Raw genomic sequence first — 13,659 nt, 5'->3', positions numbered from 1 at the left:
AGGTACTGTCCCTGTCAAGGGGCAGTCATAGGGTGCTGGGCTGCAGCTCTGTGGTGTCAGTTGACACAGGCTCCTGATGAGAGCAGTCTGGGATTCCTGGGTTATGCCTATGAACTCTCACTGGCCAGGAACTGGCTTTTGATTTCTAGTCTCTTACTCTGATCTTTTCCCCAAAGAATGACTAAGTTTGTTTGGCCTACACATGAGCTTTGCTTTGGAAAACTTGGCTCCATCTTGATCACTTTCTCTATCATCTATAGATTAATTCAGAAAAGTTCAATCTGGCACTTAATACCAGCCTACATGTCCCAACCAAATCTCTCCTATGCACAGCCTAGATTTCAACCAAACAACAGGGACAATTTTTCTCCTGGAGACAAGGTCTTCTGTAGTCCTGGCTGATCCAGACCTCACTATGCAGCTGAGGATAGAGCTTACCATGTACCCCAGGATGTCCTTAATTTTCTGTTCTTCCTGTCTTCATCTCCCAAGCACGGGAATTACAGTCCTGCTCTTCCATGCTTGGCTTACATGAGGCTGAGAATCAAACTGAGAGCTCCCTGTATTCTAGGCAAGTGCCCTACCAACTGAGCTACATCCCCAGCCCATCCAAACTATCTTTAAAATTTCCTTCCCAATCCATTGAGTTCAAGTAGTGATTTAAATGAGAAATTTCTCCCATGGGCCTATGGATTTGGACACAGTTGGTGGCATCGTTTGGGGAGGAAGCACGTCCCGAGAGTGGCCTTTGTGGGATTATTGCGTTGTCCCTCTTTGCTTGTTCTCTCTGCTTCCAGAGTGCAGTTAAAATGTGATTTCTCAGCTTCCTGCTTCTGTTTCTGCCTCCGTGGCTGCCATTATGCACAGCTAGCCTTTTGGAAAGATACTCCAAAATAAGCTTTTCCTGACGCTGCTTTGGTTTTGATAGTTTATCACAGCAACAAGAAACAGCAGAAGCAAACTAGAACATTTACTGGATTCTTTATCCTTCTTTTGGTGCTTGCTTTACTCTGATCTATATCGGAAGATAAAACAAACAAAACTGAAAATGAATAACAAAACCAAACCAAACCCATAAATCTCTTCTACTTTATCCCATTCCCCCTCCCACCCTAGGGATAATTATAAGGTCATCAAAAGACAGAAGTGGACTACCTCATAATGTAGAGGTGGAGTTTGAGGAGACATAAGTTGCAGGGGAATGATCACACAGCAGATATCCCATCAATCTATGGGAGCCCCTATTTCCCACCTATTAAAAGGGGAGCTGCTTACAATTGGTCTGACTTCATGGTGATGCTAAAAGGACAAATAGATAACAGATTAAATTAGAGCATGGGTCTACGTGAACTTAACCCAATGCTTGGCACCTGGCCATCTTCTCATAAATGTGCTGTTGTCATTCGATTGACAAGATTACACTGTGCACAAAATCCAGAAGGAGAGATTTGTGTGCAGATTCAGTGTCCCATAGGTAGTCATCAGTCTCCTGAAAGGCATGCTTCTTCACTAGTGTGCCCCACATGCTTTTCTAGGGAATCCTGATTCTCTGTCTTGTATATGAGTTTTCACCATTCTGAAGACATCAGCCACTGGAATATGCATGTAGGGATACTGCATGTGAGGCTCTGTGTTCGTGTATCTATTCTAATTGGCTAACAGCAAATAAAATATTGAATCACATTTCCCTACTAAGGAAAAGAAAATAAGAAGTTTAGTTCCCTTGTCTTCCTGAGGGTATTCATGACACCAGAAGGACTCCATAAAGTAGTCCATCCAGCTGCTTTGCAAGCTGCGGCAATTTCCATCCCTGAATCGGTGATACACATTGACTGTGGCTATTAACCAGCTATCCAATTGACAGCTTTGGTTCACATCCCTGTCCAGTGCTGAGAGCATGCAATGCATCACAGGAAGCCAATCAATTATTTGCAAGAGGAATAGAAGATACCATCTCCAGCACTCCAGCCACAGCTGAAATCCAATTCTGTCGGCTGGCTTGGATTTGGAAGGGAAGGGAAAGTCACAGTTTGGAAAAGTGGGATTGATTCTTCATGTTGATGAAAAGCAGAGCCAAACAAAACAGAAAGGCAGCTATGGCCATACCTCACTCCAGTGTACTCCTTATGATTAATCCCAAGGAATCACAGTTAAGCTCATTGGTTGAATATGTCTTTATTCTTAAAAAAAAAAATACAAAATTTGATTATCATAGAACTTGAGCTTTCTTAGTTATAAATGGGAATAATTGTGTACCTCTTAATGTTGTTTCAAATATTAACTTGCATAGGAGAAGCAGTGGCAAATGACCAGGAAGCTAATGATGTCTTTGTTTCCAGGAGCTCCCCCTCAGAAACTTCTACATAATGTTTTAAGTGTATGTTTGTTTGTTTGTTTGTTTTTTTAAGTAGAACCAAAACCATCCAATCTTCAAACCCTGTCAACCTGGGTCAACTGCAACCAAGGTGGATGAACCAGGCAATTGCTCAGAGGACCCCATGACAGGTCAGCACAACAGGAAACCGGAAGACAAGGGAATGTCTTAGAAACCTATCACTTAATTACACATTCCCTAAGTGCCAGTGTGCCTGGTCCTCACCTAAGTGCCAATAGTTGAAGGGAGATCTGAGCATAATATCCTTTAAAAACCAAGCTGAAAGTGCTAGTGAGTTTAGTCAGAACCCTGTGATGATGGAAAACCTGTTCCTAGGGGATTTACCTCTAATTGCAAAGTTTTAGATGAGGGTTAGGGAGAGACCCTGGGGCAAGCATCTCGAATATCCCAGGCTGCCTGTAGCCTGGAGGGCCAGCTGCTTCTCTGGCTTTACAGAGCCTCCAGAGATCTGGAGCGGACCAGGCTGGCTCACAGTAAGGGAGCTGTTTCCATCAACCCACAGCCCTGCACCAACAGTTTCTTCAGGCCTACACACTGACTACATTTTCAGTCTCTGTCTTCTCCCTTCTCCTCCCCCCAGCCTTCTTATCCTCCTCCTTTTCTATGTCTACTTTCCTTCTCCCATTTCATGAATCATGATACAAATTTCAATCCAAGATAAAAATGTACTTTATTTCACCCTTTTGGCTGTGATTAAGTTCTGTCCACAGCAAGGACATCACTGTTTCTATGGCAACCGGCACACGCTAAAGCCGAGGCGGATGACAGTGGAGAAGAAAAGTATAAAGAAGGCAACGAGGCTTGCTACAGTTGCTTTTCATGCACTAACAGAGGAAACAGAATTGTGGAACCCAGGGGCTGGAGTGGAATTTATGAGACCACTAAATCATATGCCCACCTCCAAAGAGCCATAATGGAATCAGTCCTGAGAGAAGTAAGTGTCTTTTCTTTAAGGACAGCTATTCAGTGGTTGATCCAGATAATGCCAGAGTTCCTGAGAAAACTCCACTGACCCAGCCAACACGCAGAGAGGCAGCTGATAAGAAGGACAGGCTTCTTTGTCCTTCCTTGCATCTTCCCAGTCAGAGGCCTCTTAGACCTCAAGATGATCAGCCTTTGACCCTACTGGGCACTCCACCCAGGTACCCAGGACGCATGAAAGGAAAGCAAGAATTAATGTACTCTGGCTATGTGGATATCCTATTGCTTCTGCCTGGGTGTGTGGAGCTGTCTGTCCCCCTTTTGGAAGTGTTCTCTGGAGAAGATCATCGATTACTGCAGGCTTCTGGGTTTTATTATTTATGGTATTTCCACCAGTTTTAAGCAACATAAAAGTGTTGTAGAGGAGTAGGCAGAGTGGGCCTTGATGCTAGCTATGACTTTAGGAGAGGAACATACAGAATAATTCTCTGAGAGCTGACAGTGAAGTTGAGAGAATTGTTCAACCTTTCACGCCTTGGGCACAACAGCACTTAGCACCTAGACAATGAGCAGAAGTCAGGATGGGGTTGTGGTACTCAGCTCCATGAGTCAGGGAAGCTCCCCACACACAGCCAAGGAGTCATGAGTGCAGGAAGTGGGAGAAATCACCAGGAAGGATCCTGGTCTGCTTCCCAAGATGGACTTTACAGCTTTGGTTCTTCTGGGTCAAGACTTTACCTAGTAAAATCAAAGTGACTATCAATCAGTAGATAGAAGGTTGATCTGATTCAGCTTAGCTCCTGGCTTGGCACTTGCTAGATGGATTGGCTTTGGTAAACAACAATCCCAGCCTCGATTTCTCTTATTTGAACCAGGGTGATAATATTGATCATCAAACATCAGCCAAAGATAAATGTGATCCATGCAGTGTGTTTCTGACACATGGCACATGAAAACTAATGAACAACTATTGGCTATTGTTATCAGTCATTTTGTCCTCTTAATGAAAGTCTCAGAGGAGGCTGCCAGCCTATCACTTACAGCTTCTGATCCTTAAACTGACCTTGAGGTCCATCCCACACAGGTCCATGACATATGTCCTACTGTTCTTAATTTTTCTGTTTTTAGGAGAAGGGATGGCCTAACTAGATTTGCTAATCACCTGTACTATGGGCACTGGTTCCACAGTTGATTCAGCAATGCTTAGGTACCTGAGCCAACTCCATAGGCCTAGGCAGAAGCAATAAAGCATCAATGCAGCCAGAGTAAGTTTGATCTGGGCCTGCATCCTTGGGGCTGGGGACCTCCTCCAGGTGAGCTCTGGTGACTGACAGACACAGTGGTTTCTGCCCGCTTGCATTGATTGGTCAAGGATAGAAGACAGTTGGGATGGAGAAAAACAGTGACAGAGGTCCTTCTTGTGCTTGCTCATCCCTCTTCCTGCCTTGAACCTTTACATAAGGTCTGGAGGAGAAATGCCAGCCCTGACAGTGTGCATCTCTTAGCAGTCAGTACCAGCAGACTTTGATTTTAAGAGGACTCACAGGGGAGGAAAGCCCTCTCTCCTTGCTGGATTTTCTTCCAGAAAAACAAACAAACAAACAAACAAACATTTCTAACAGGCAAGACATCTCTTAGCACTGACTATGGTCATGAGCAGGACTGAACTGTGTTCATGTGGCTTCCCAGCTGTCTTTCTCTCAGCCTGGCCTTTCCTACCACAAGACTGCAACCTTAGACTTTCCATCCCATGAACCGATGGCCATGGCATCCTGCTCACTTGCCCTGCCTCAGTCTCTCCCTAAATCATAATCTGAACCAGGTTCAGGCCTATATCTCTAAAAAATATGACTACATGTCCTGTAATTTAGTACCATCACTGGCTCCCATTGCCCATGGTCTAAAACCCAGACTCCTTGCCACCACACTGCAGTGTTGCTCCCTCCCACCTTTAGCATCGTCCCATCTTGAGCTGCTCCCTACATCAGGTGCTCAGAACCAACTTCCAGTTGCTAAGTTCAGTGTCTGTTCCATCTGCTCTCCCATGGCTCTATGGTCTGACTGCCCTTTCCCCTTTCCCCATATCATGGTGAACTCTCCTCATCCCTCACAGATTATTTTAAACATGTTTGTTTAAGGACTAGGATTACTTGGTGTAGAAATCACCAGTGTCCTCTGTGCACTCAGCGCATGCTCTGTGCGTGTCTGTTGATAGTTCCCACTTCCTACCGCATCAGTCTGCTTGTTGATATGCATCCCCACTAAACTGCTCCCAGATGATGCAGAACATATCTTATTTATCTCTGTGAGCTTTATGTCAATCACATTTCCTAGCACACAGCAAGAACTGAGCAAATATTTTTGTTAAATGAATTCTCTAATAAATTTTACATTTCCAAAGCCCAAATCAAGTGTATATAATGAGACACAAGCTTCAAGCTAAGACAGCAGGAGCAGGTCCAGGTCTGAAGACAGGAAAAAAGAAAGAGAATAGAGAAGCTGCCATGCTAGAAGGTTTTTCAGCAGCTCTGGGAAGAGCTGAAATAATCACTCTATTAAGTAAACTTGGGGGGGGGAGTTAAAACTACAAAAATATGCCCCAGCATCATTGCAAATGCAGAAGTAGTCCTGGCCTAAGCAGGACCCAGGTTAGAAAAAAAAAATTGTGGAAACTTTATCTATACACGTTGATTGTAAAAACATACTCTAAAACAGCTAGGTTCATGTACAGGGCCCTAGTGACAAAGAGTTTGAATATTGTGTAGAAGAGACACTCACATAGCTCCCCACAGACCCATCTTGCTCATGACGTTCTTTGCAGTGTCTGCTCTGTGTTCCTGACCAAGTCTAGGAGCCTTCTCAATGTGCTCTCTAAGGTCAAGTGCTCAGGTCAATGCTAATTTAAAAAATCTATCCCTACAAATAAAAGAGAGAAATTCTGTCATTACCCACAATGCCATGGCTTCTTGCAACCTTTTATATTAAAACAATATGTATCTTCTGGCCTCTGCAGTTCCTGATTACCAATAACTTAGTACCAGTGACAGCAGTGCTCATGATATAACCTGTGTCCTACAAATACCTTTGTGGCTCGGTCAAAAGTTGTTACTGTGTTTAATCTACAATGAGTAAATCCCACAAGTCTTTCCTACGGTGAGCAAAAATAAATAAATAAATAAATAAAAATAAAAATAAATAAAAATTAAAAAACAAACAAACAAAAAAACAAAAAATAACTCCTGTTCTGGTCACTAATGTTTTCCTTTTGTAGTCTTTCTACACAGATATAGGCCACAGCTTCTCTTCACACTATAGTAGGTGTGTTTCCAGGGTAGGGTCTCTGTATCCATGTTATACCGTCACCAGAAGGGAGGAGCACAAAGGGTCCATGGACTTAATGAGAAAAGCAGTCCTGTGACTTTGAGTAGATCTTATGTCAATACAGGCCCTGAAGAGCCCAAGCTATAGAAGCAGCCACCTATTGAAGTCTATCCAGTAGCTGCCATGGAGTCTGTGGAGTCGGCTGGGTAATTTTGTTATGGCTGCTCACATCAAAAGGGCTGGACAGAGTAAAGGAAGCCCAAGTCAACAGCAGGTCAGCACCATTTGGCTGGCCTGTTCTTTAGAAGAATTTTCTCAAAATATCTTGAAAGTCCAATGACTGTGACTTGCCCACTAAATGGCTGTCCTAGAACCAGAACTCCCTGGCTATGGTCTAAGAAGTCTTCATGGATAAGAACTAGAAAAGTCCTGAGCATATCTAGTTGAGTTTCCCTGCACAACCCAGGTTGAAGGTAGAGAACTGGAGGTGTCTTGATGGGGAGGGACTATAGAGTGGGGCTTATAGGATTCTAGGTGACTTTGTAGCTCGTCACTGTCCACCTGGACAGTCCCATGTGTCAAGGGGAACAACTTCCAAAAAGATTAGCCAGGCCATGGCCCTTTGAAGACTGGGGCTACTTTCCTGAATCAGAGAATGACCCTGGCCTGTGGCAGCCCAACAGTTATAAAGGAGAAGGTAAACCTCATGTAGCCAGGTGATACTGTACAAATTTTGTATGGCCGTGCCTAGAAAGGCTAGAGGGAAACATCCATGTTCTCCTATACATTCTATAGCTCATATTTAGGGGAGCAATGAACTTTAAAGAATCCAGTTCCTCATTTACGGGTGACAGCATTAAAGCATAGTAAGTTGAATAGAAAGTTCCAAAGAATCCCCAGAAAACCCCACCACAAAATCCCTATAATTACAAAACAGAATGATTTCCTTCAAAGAGTTTAGAATTTTGTTTTTGCTTTTAAATCATATTGGAAATCAGTAAACAATGAAGTAAACATTCAAGTCTTCTCAGAGAGATAGACCCACCCACCCACCATATGTGTGTGTGTGTGTATATGTGTATGTATATATGTATGTGTATATATATTTCCTGATATTCAACAAGCACAGGAAATATAGATTCAGCTCTGGCATAAGAGAGCCATTGGCCTGCTCTGCACTGATCAAGAGGATGAGCCAGACAGAATATCTAGTCCTGCTTTGTAGGGCTTTCCCTAGAGTTACTTCATTGTGGTTGTCTTACTGTGCTCTAAACCTGATTCCACCTATTCCAGCAGAGTAAATTGGAAATTTCCTTTGCATATTATACACAGACACAGGACTTTCCCTACAGTTAACAGTCCAAAGCAGTAACTGATAGCACTTAGAGTGATAATTGAAGGAATCAGACATGGCCCCTGAGGATTTGTGCTTTGGAAGAAAACAGCCCCCTGCTAGTAGGGTGGCTCCGTTTGAAAAAGAAACATGGCTTTTAAAAAAGTCAGAGTTTGAAACATCCTCAAAAATAGAGGAATTCATGGAAAAAAAAGACAGATTTGTGCTAAATGTTTTAAGACATGAATAAAAGCAAGCAAAATCTGTGATTTGTTGATATTTAAAACTTTGTTCAGGAAAGAATATTACTCCTGATTCTTTCTCAGTTGTCCAGGAAATATTGACATAAAACATTAACTGAGAGATATTTTGACTTGAGTATTTTCTTTTTAATACATATTTTTATAAAAAATGTTATTTAAATCTTTTCATAACATATATTTTAATCACAATACCTGTCTTATACCAGGTCTTCTTCACTTCCCTACCCATCCAACCTATGTTGTCTTTCTCAGAATAATAAAACAAAGCAAAACACCCTTAAAAAAAAAAAAACAAAACCCAAACCAAACTGAAAAATACTCTGTAGTGTAGGTTGACATATCCAGCAATAGTCTCAGTGAGAACTGATTTTCTCTTTCCCAGTAGGTGTCAATAGCAGATAGCTTCCTGGTTAGGGACAGGAGCCCATGTCCACTTGGCCTCTCAGTGCTGAGATTGTCTGACTTGAACCTGTGCAGGCCCTGTGTGCGCTGCCACAGTCTCTGTGAGTTCATATGTGCATCTGTCCTTCTGTGTCTTGAAGAAGCTGCTTCCTTAAAGTCATCCATCCCCTCTGGCTTTTAGAATCTTTTTCCCTCCTCTTCTGTGTGGATCCCTGAATTCTGAGGGAAGAGGTTGGATGAAGACATTCCTTTTCAGACTGGGCACACTGTCCAGGTGTAGGTCTCTGTGTCAGTCATCCCCTACCGCAAGAAGAAAACTTCTCTGTTGAGTGTTGAGCAACGCTCTGATCCATGGGCATGGAGGCATGCTACTAGGAATTACTTTGTTGCCAAGTTCCTTTGGCAAAATAACAGCAGTAGGCTCTGGCCTAGGCCCATGAGACGTCTGGTGTCACCTTAGCAGTGCCGGGCATGACTTCCATCTCTTAAAACATTGTGAGCCATACTGTTCAAAGCTTTTGTTTTGTTTTATTTTTAATAACCTGACTGTTGACTTCAGCTGTAATGTATTTGAAGTTGTTTCTCTGTCTTCCAGTTGACTGTCTCAGCAGATTGCTCGGAGATCCTTACTAGGTGCATTTTTTTCAGGGCTTGTTGAAAGCAGGGGGTAAGGTGTTGACCTACCACCATTTGCTGTGTGGAAAAAATAAAACCAAGACTGCCTGAACCACTGCAGAGACCTGCCTAGAAGTTCTGAGAGTTGTCCACTGTTGTTTCCACGATCTTGAACTCAAAGGAAAAAAAGAGAAAAATTTAAAGATTAAAAAAAAATTAGCACAAAAATATGACACATAATTTCCTACAAATTTTGACTCATAAGTGGTGCGTGGGTCCCAGCTGGCTAACTGCTAACATGGAAATGTGTCCTTAGGAGACCTGAGCGAAGATCCCCTGTGGTCAGAAATGTTTTTCAAGCTGGTCAAAATTCACTGACCTTCTTACCTGGGTAGTCTTATCATTGTATGACCAGCATGACTGTACAGAGACCCTGTTTCCTACAACTAGGTATGATGTCCCCTAAGGAGGTAGCTCAGAGCTGTTTTAGCTCCTTTTGGAGTTCTGCTTGTGAACTTAGCTGTGAATGTGGGGACTGTGGCTTACGGAGTAAGCATTTAAGGAGGAACTGGTAGTTGAAGAAAAAGTCTCTTGTGAGGCTATTCTTGGGCCTAACAAACACAGAAGTGGATGCTCACAGCCAGCTATTGGATGGAACACAGGGCCCCCAATGGAGGAGCTAGAGAAAGTACCCAAGGAGCTAAAGGGGTCTGCAACCCTATAGGTGGAACAACAATATGAACTAACCAGTACTCCCCGGAGCTCGTATCTCTAGCTGCATATGTAGCAGAAGATGGCCTAGTCAGCCATCAGTGGTAAGAGAGGCCCATTGGTCTTGCAAACTTTATATGCCTAAGTACAGGGGAACACCAGGGCCAAGAAGTGGGAGGAGGGAAGAGAGTGGTGGGGAGGGCATGGGGGACTTTTGGGATAGCATTGGAAATGTAAATGAAGAAAATACCTAATAAAAAAAAGGAAAAAAAAAGACATATTACTATGCCCAGTAAAAAAAAAAAAAAAAAAAGAGTGGACTACAGCTATTCAGTGCTTGAGGGTGGACCTAAAGGGCTGTAGACAAAACACAACCATCCAGAACAGTGGTTCTCAACCTTCCTAATGTAGAGACCACTTAATACGGTTCCTATGCTGTGGTGACCCCTCCCCCAACCATAAAATTGTCTTCATTGCTACTTCACAACTGTAATTTTGCTGCTGTTATGAATTGTAATGTAAATATTTTTTTTGGAGGTAGAGGTTTGCCAAAGGAGTCATGACCTACAGGTTGCGAACCACTCATCTAAAACATTTTATGTTATATTCAAAGATTTAAAAATACCTTCATTCTATTCTTAGGATCAATTACACTATATAACAACTCACTATTATCTATCAAGATGGTTAAATGTATTAAAAAGCACTAAATGGCCCCGAGGATAGCAGGAGGCAGCTCAGTGTTAATTTGTAAGGGTTTTGGAGTAGCGAGGTCCAGAAATGAAGGAGATGGGGTGAGGACGGTTGTTTTGTTGATTTCTGTGTTCATCAAGAGTGTTGAAGATTAGGGGTGTGATTTAGGATTGGCAGCAATTAGCTGCAGAGCACCACAATGCTCACACTTCTACCTGGAGTAGGAGAAGGGGGAGGAAGAAGAGGAGGAAGAGGAGGAGGAGAAGGAAGAGGAAGAGAAGAAAAGAGTTCTAGGAACTTGCTTTTGGAACAATCAAAAGTAGTTTGGAGGTTATACATGGAGTTTCAACAAGGCTAATTGGTATGCCTCTTTCTCCTTCCTTTTCTAATTACCAAATTGAGTAACCCAAGATGTTACCGTTAGAATGGTCTTGGAGCGGGCAGGCACTCACAAATAGGCTCTACACAGGAGTAGGTAGACAGATGGAGATTCTTGGCTTCTGTTTCTGTGACAACTTGAATCTCTGTGTAGTTTTGTTTGTAAATCTGCCATCTTAGAATGGGTAAAGGAGAAGCAAACACTGTCTGCCCCTCTCAACCAGTTGGTGTCTAGCTTCTGAGAGCAGCAGGGGCTCTCACTGCCAGCCTGGGACTGGAAGCTGCTCAGATAACTGTCTGCTTAGGCTAACAATATTCTCGCAGAACATGTTCCAAGCACAAACTCATGCTCTAAGTAAATAAGGGGCAAACACTTACAACTATTAAAACCCAAACATTCAGTTTCCTTCGCAGGCAGGCCACAAGTTAACTTCCTGAAATTGAAGATCCACATCTTTCAACTCATGGATCACCAGTCCCTGTGTCAAGATAACGATTTTAATATGGTAACATTGAAATAATCATGTTTTTTTTAAACAACAGGCTCTTCTCTCCCCCTGCCCCGAATAAGGCAGAAAATGCCTTTCTCTGTGCATTAAACTGGATGCATAGTAAACCAGGATCCTGAAAGAATGAATGAGCATGAATGAGATTTACCTAAGAGCTACCCAAACAGAAAAAGATGTGGGCACCGACATGCTTCAAGGGAACGAGGCTGAACCAAACATCTGTTCAGCTTTCTTCTCCTCCCTCCCCCCTCCCCAGTGGTTAATGATATCTGAAGCGCTTAAGCCTTGCACATTCCTTCACTAATTAAATTCCTGCAAAGCTGTCTCGTGAATCAGGTGCTTTGTGGAGCAAGAATACAGACTCTGCTTTTGTGAGGCCAGTGGCTGCCTAGGCTCAGGTAGGAGTGCAGTGTGCATGCTGGGCTTGCTCAGAGGCTCTGCAAAGAGCCTTCAAGGGTCTCTTTTCTTTAAAGATCTTCCTTTGCTTTTTACTGCCTGTCCCGTCGAGACTCAGTGGGAAGAGGTGGGAGTCAAGTTGCGTAAGTCAAGAGGGAAGAATGTGAAAACAACAAACAAACAAACAAACAAAATTTAAGAATATGAAAATGCTGTTTTTGATTGGATAAGATAGTTGAGTCACTCAACAGTAAGTTAAGGGGAAGAGCTGCTATTGCCAAAACAGAAGACCCCTCTCATTCAGCCAGTTACAAGTCCATTTAATTCTTTCATTCATCACCTAAGGCTGCATGAATGTTAACACCCAAGGCTGCATGAATGTTAACACCCAAGACTGCATGAATGTTTTGTGTGCTCCTCACTACTGTGAACTCATGCTTGGACCTGATCCCTGTCCTCATGGACCGTTCCTTCTGCATCTGAAACCTCAGAATCCTTAAGCTCACACCAGGATAAGCCATGTGGTTTCTCCATGTTTCAGAGGTGAGATGGCCATTGGCATGGCAAAGGAGTTGTGGTGAGAAGTTTCCAAGGGATCCTTTTCAAGGAAGACCGTATATGAGATGCAGGGGCTTACCTCAGTTAAGAGCAATCATGAAATGCCTACTGTGCTCTGTAGAAAAAGATGCCCGACACCACCTCTGGTTAATGTCTTCCATGCAGCAGCAGCAGTGCCAGGCACTTCACATGGATGCCCTGAAACTCTAACAACTCACGATGGTGATTTCCCTCACTGTGCAGCAGAAGAACTTACCGTGTAGAGAGACTCACTGAGATCGTGGGTGCAGGGAAGTTTAGAACTCTTCTATTTTTCCTTTTTTTTTCTGTTTCTTTTCTTTCTTTCTTTCTTTCTTTCTTTCTTTCTTTCTTTCTTTCTTTTAATCACCTTAACTGAAGGCACAATTGTGGTCTGGAATAGATACATCCCAATGCAGAGCAAAGCAGTACATAGTGACCAGGCATCACAGGACAAAAGACCTCAAGGAAGGTGAAACACCCAGACCAAGGTAGCTTTGTGGTTTTCAACAGAGAGACAACATGAGGGACTAACAAAAATTCTGGGCCTGATGGAAATGAGCAGGAAGGAGCCAGGAAATCATTCCAGTTTAGGTAAAACTGGATACACAAAGACACAAAGGTATGAATAAGTAGCAACTGTGACCCAAAACCCCGTCTCTTCCAGGACCCTGTTCTTCCTTCACAGGGAAAATAGACATTGTGGACTGACCCAGAGCACACACCCTTGAACACCCATGCAACCTGGTGTCTGCCTGGTCTCCATCTTCCTTCTTCATGCCACTGTGCAGTGTTTAGGCCCACACTCTCACCTGTCTTCTAGAGCCACTAAGGAAGGAACATTGCCTGTGGCCACATGTTCATGACAGCTGGTCTGAAAGACAGCAGCCATCCTGCCCAAACCTGTCCAACAGAACTGCCTGCAAGTCCTGAGTGCTCCTTGTATCTTCAAAGGCAAAACTTCTCTTTCCTGTCCCTTGTTTATACAGACAGTGTAACCTGAGCCTTTAAGACTTAGTTCAATGGGTGCAAGCAGGTTAGGATTCAGGAAGAGCACAATGATCACTTGGGTAGATGGGCTTATGGTCCATAGTTGTATGGAGAACACCATGAGCTTTGATAGCTTATATCTCCTTTTTTTTTTTT

This window comes from Mus caroli, chromosome 1 (genome assembly GCF_900094665.2).
Source record: "Mus caroli chromosome 1, CAROLI_EIJ_v1.1, whole genome shotgun sequence".
NCBI lineage: Eukaryota > Metazoa > Chordata > Mammalia > Rodentia > Muridae > Mus > Mus caroli.
Note: the sequence above shows the minus strand (reverse complement) of the source record.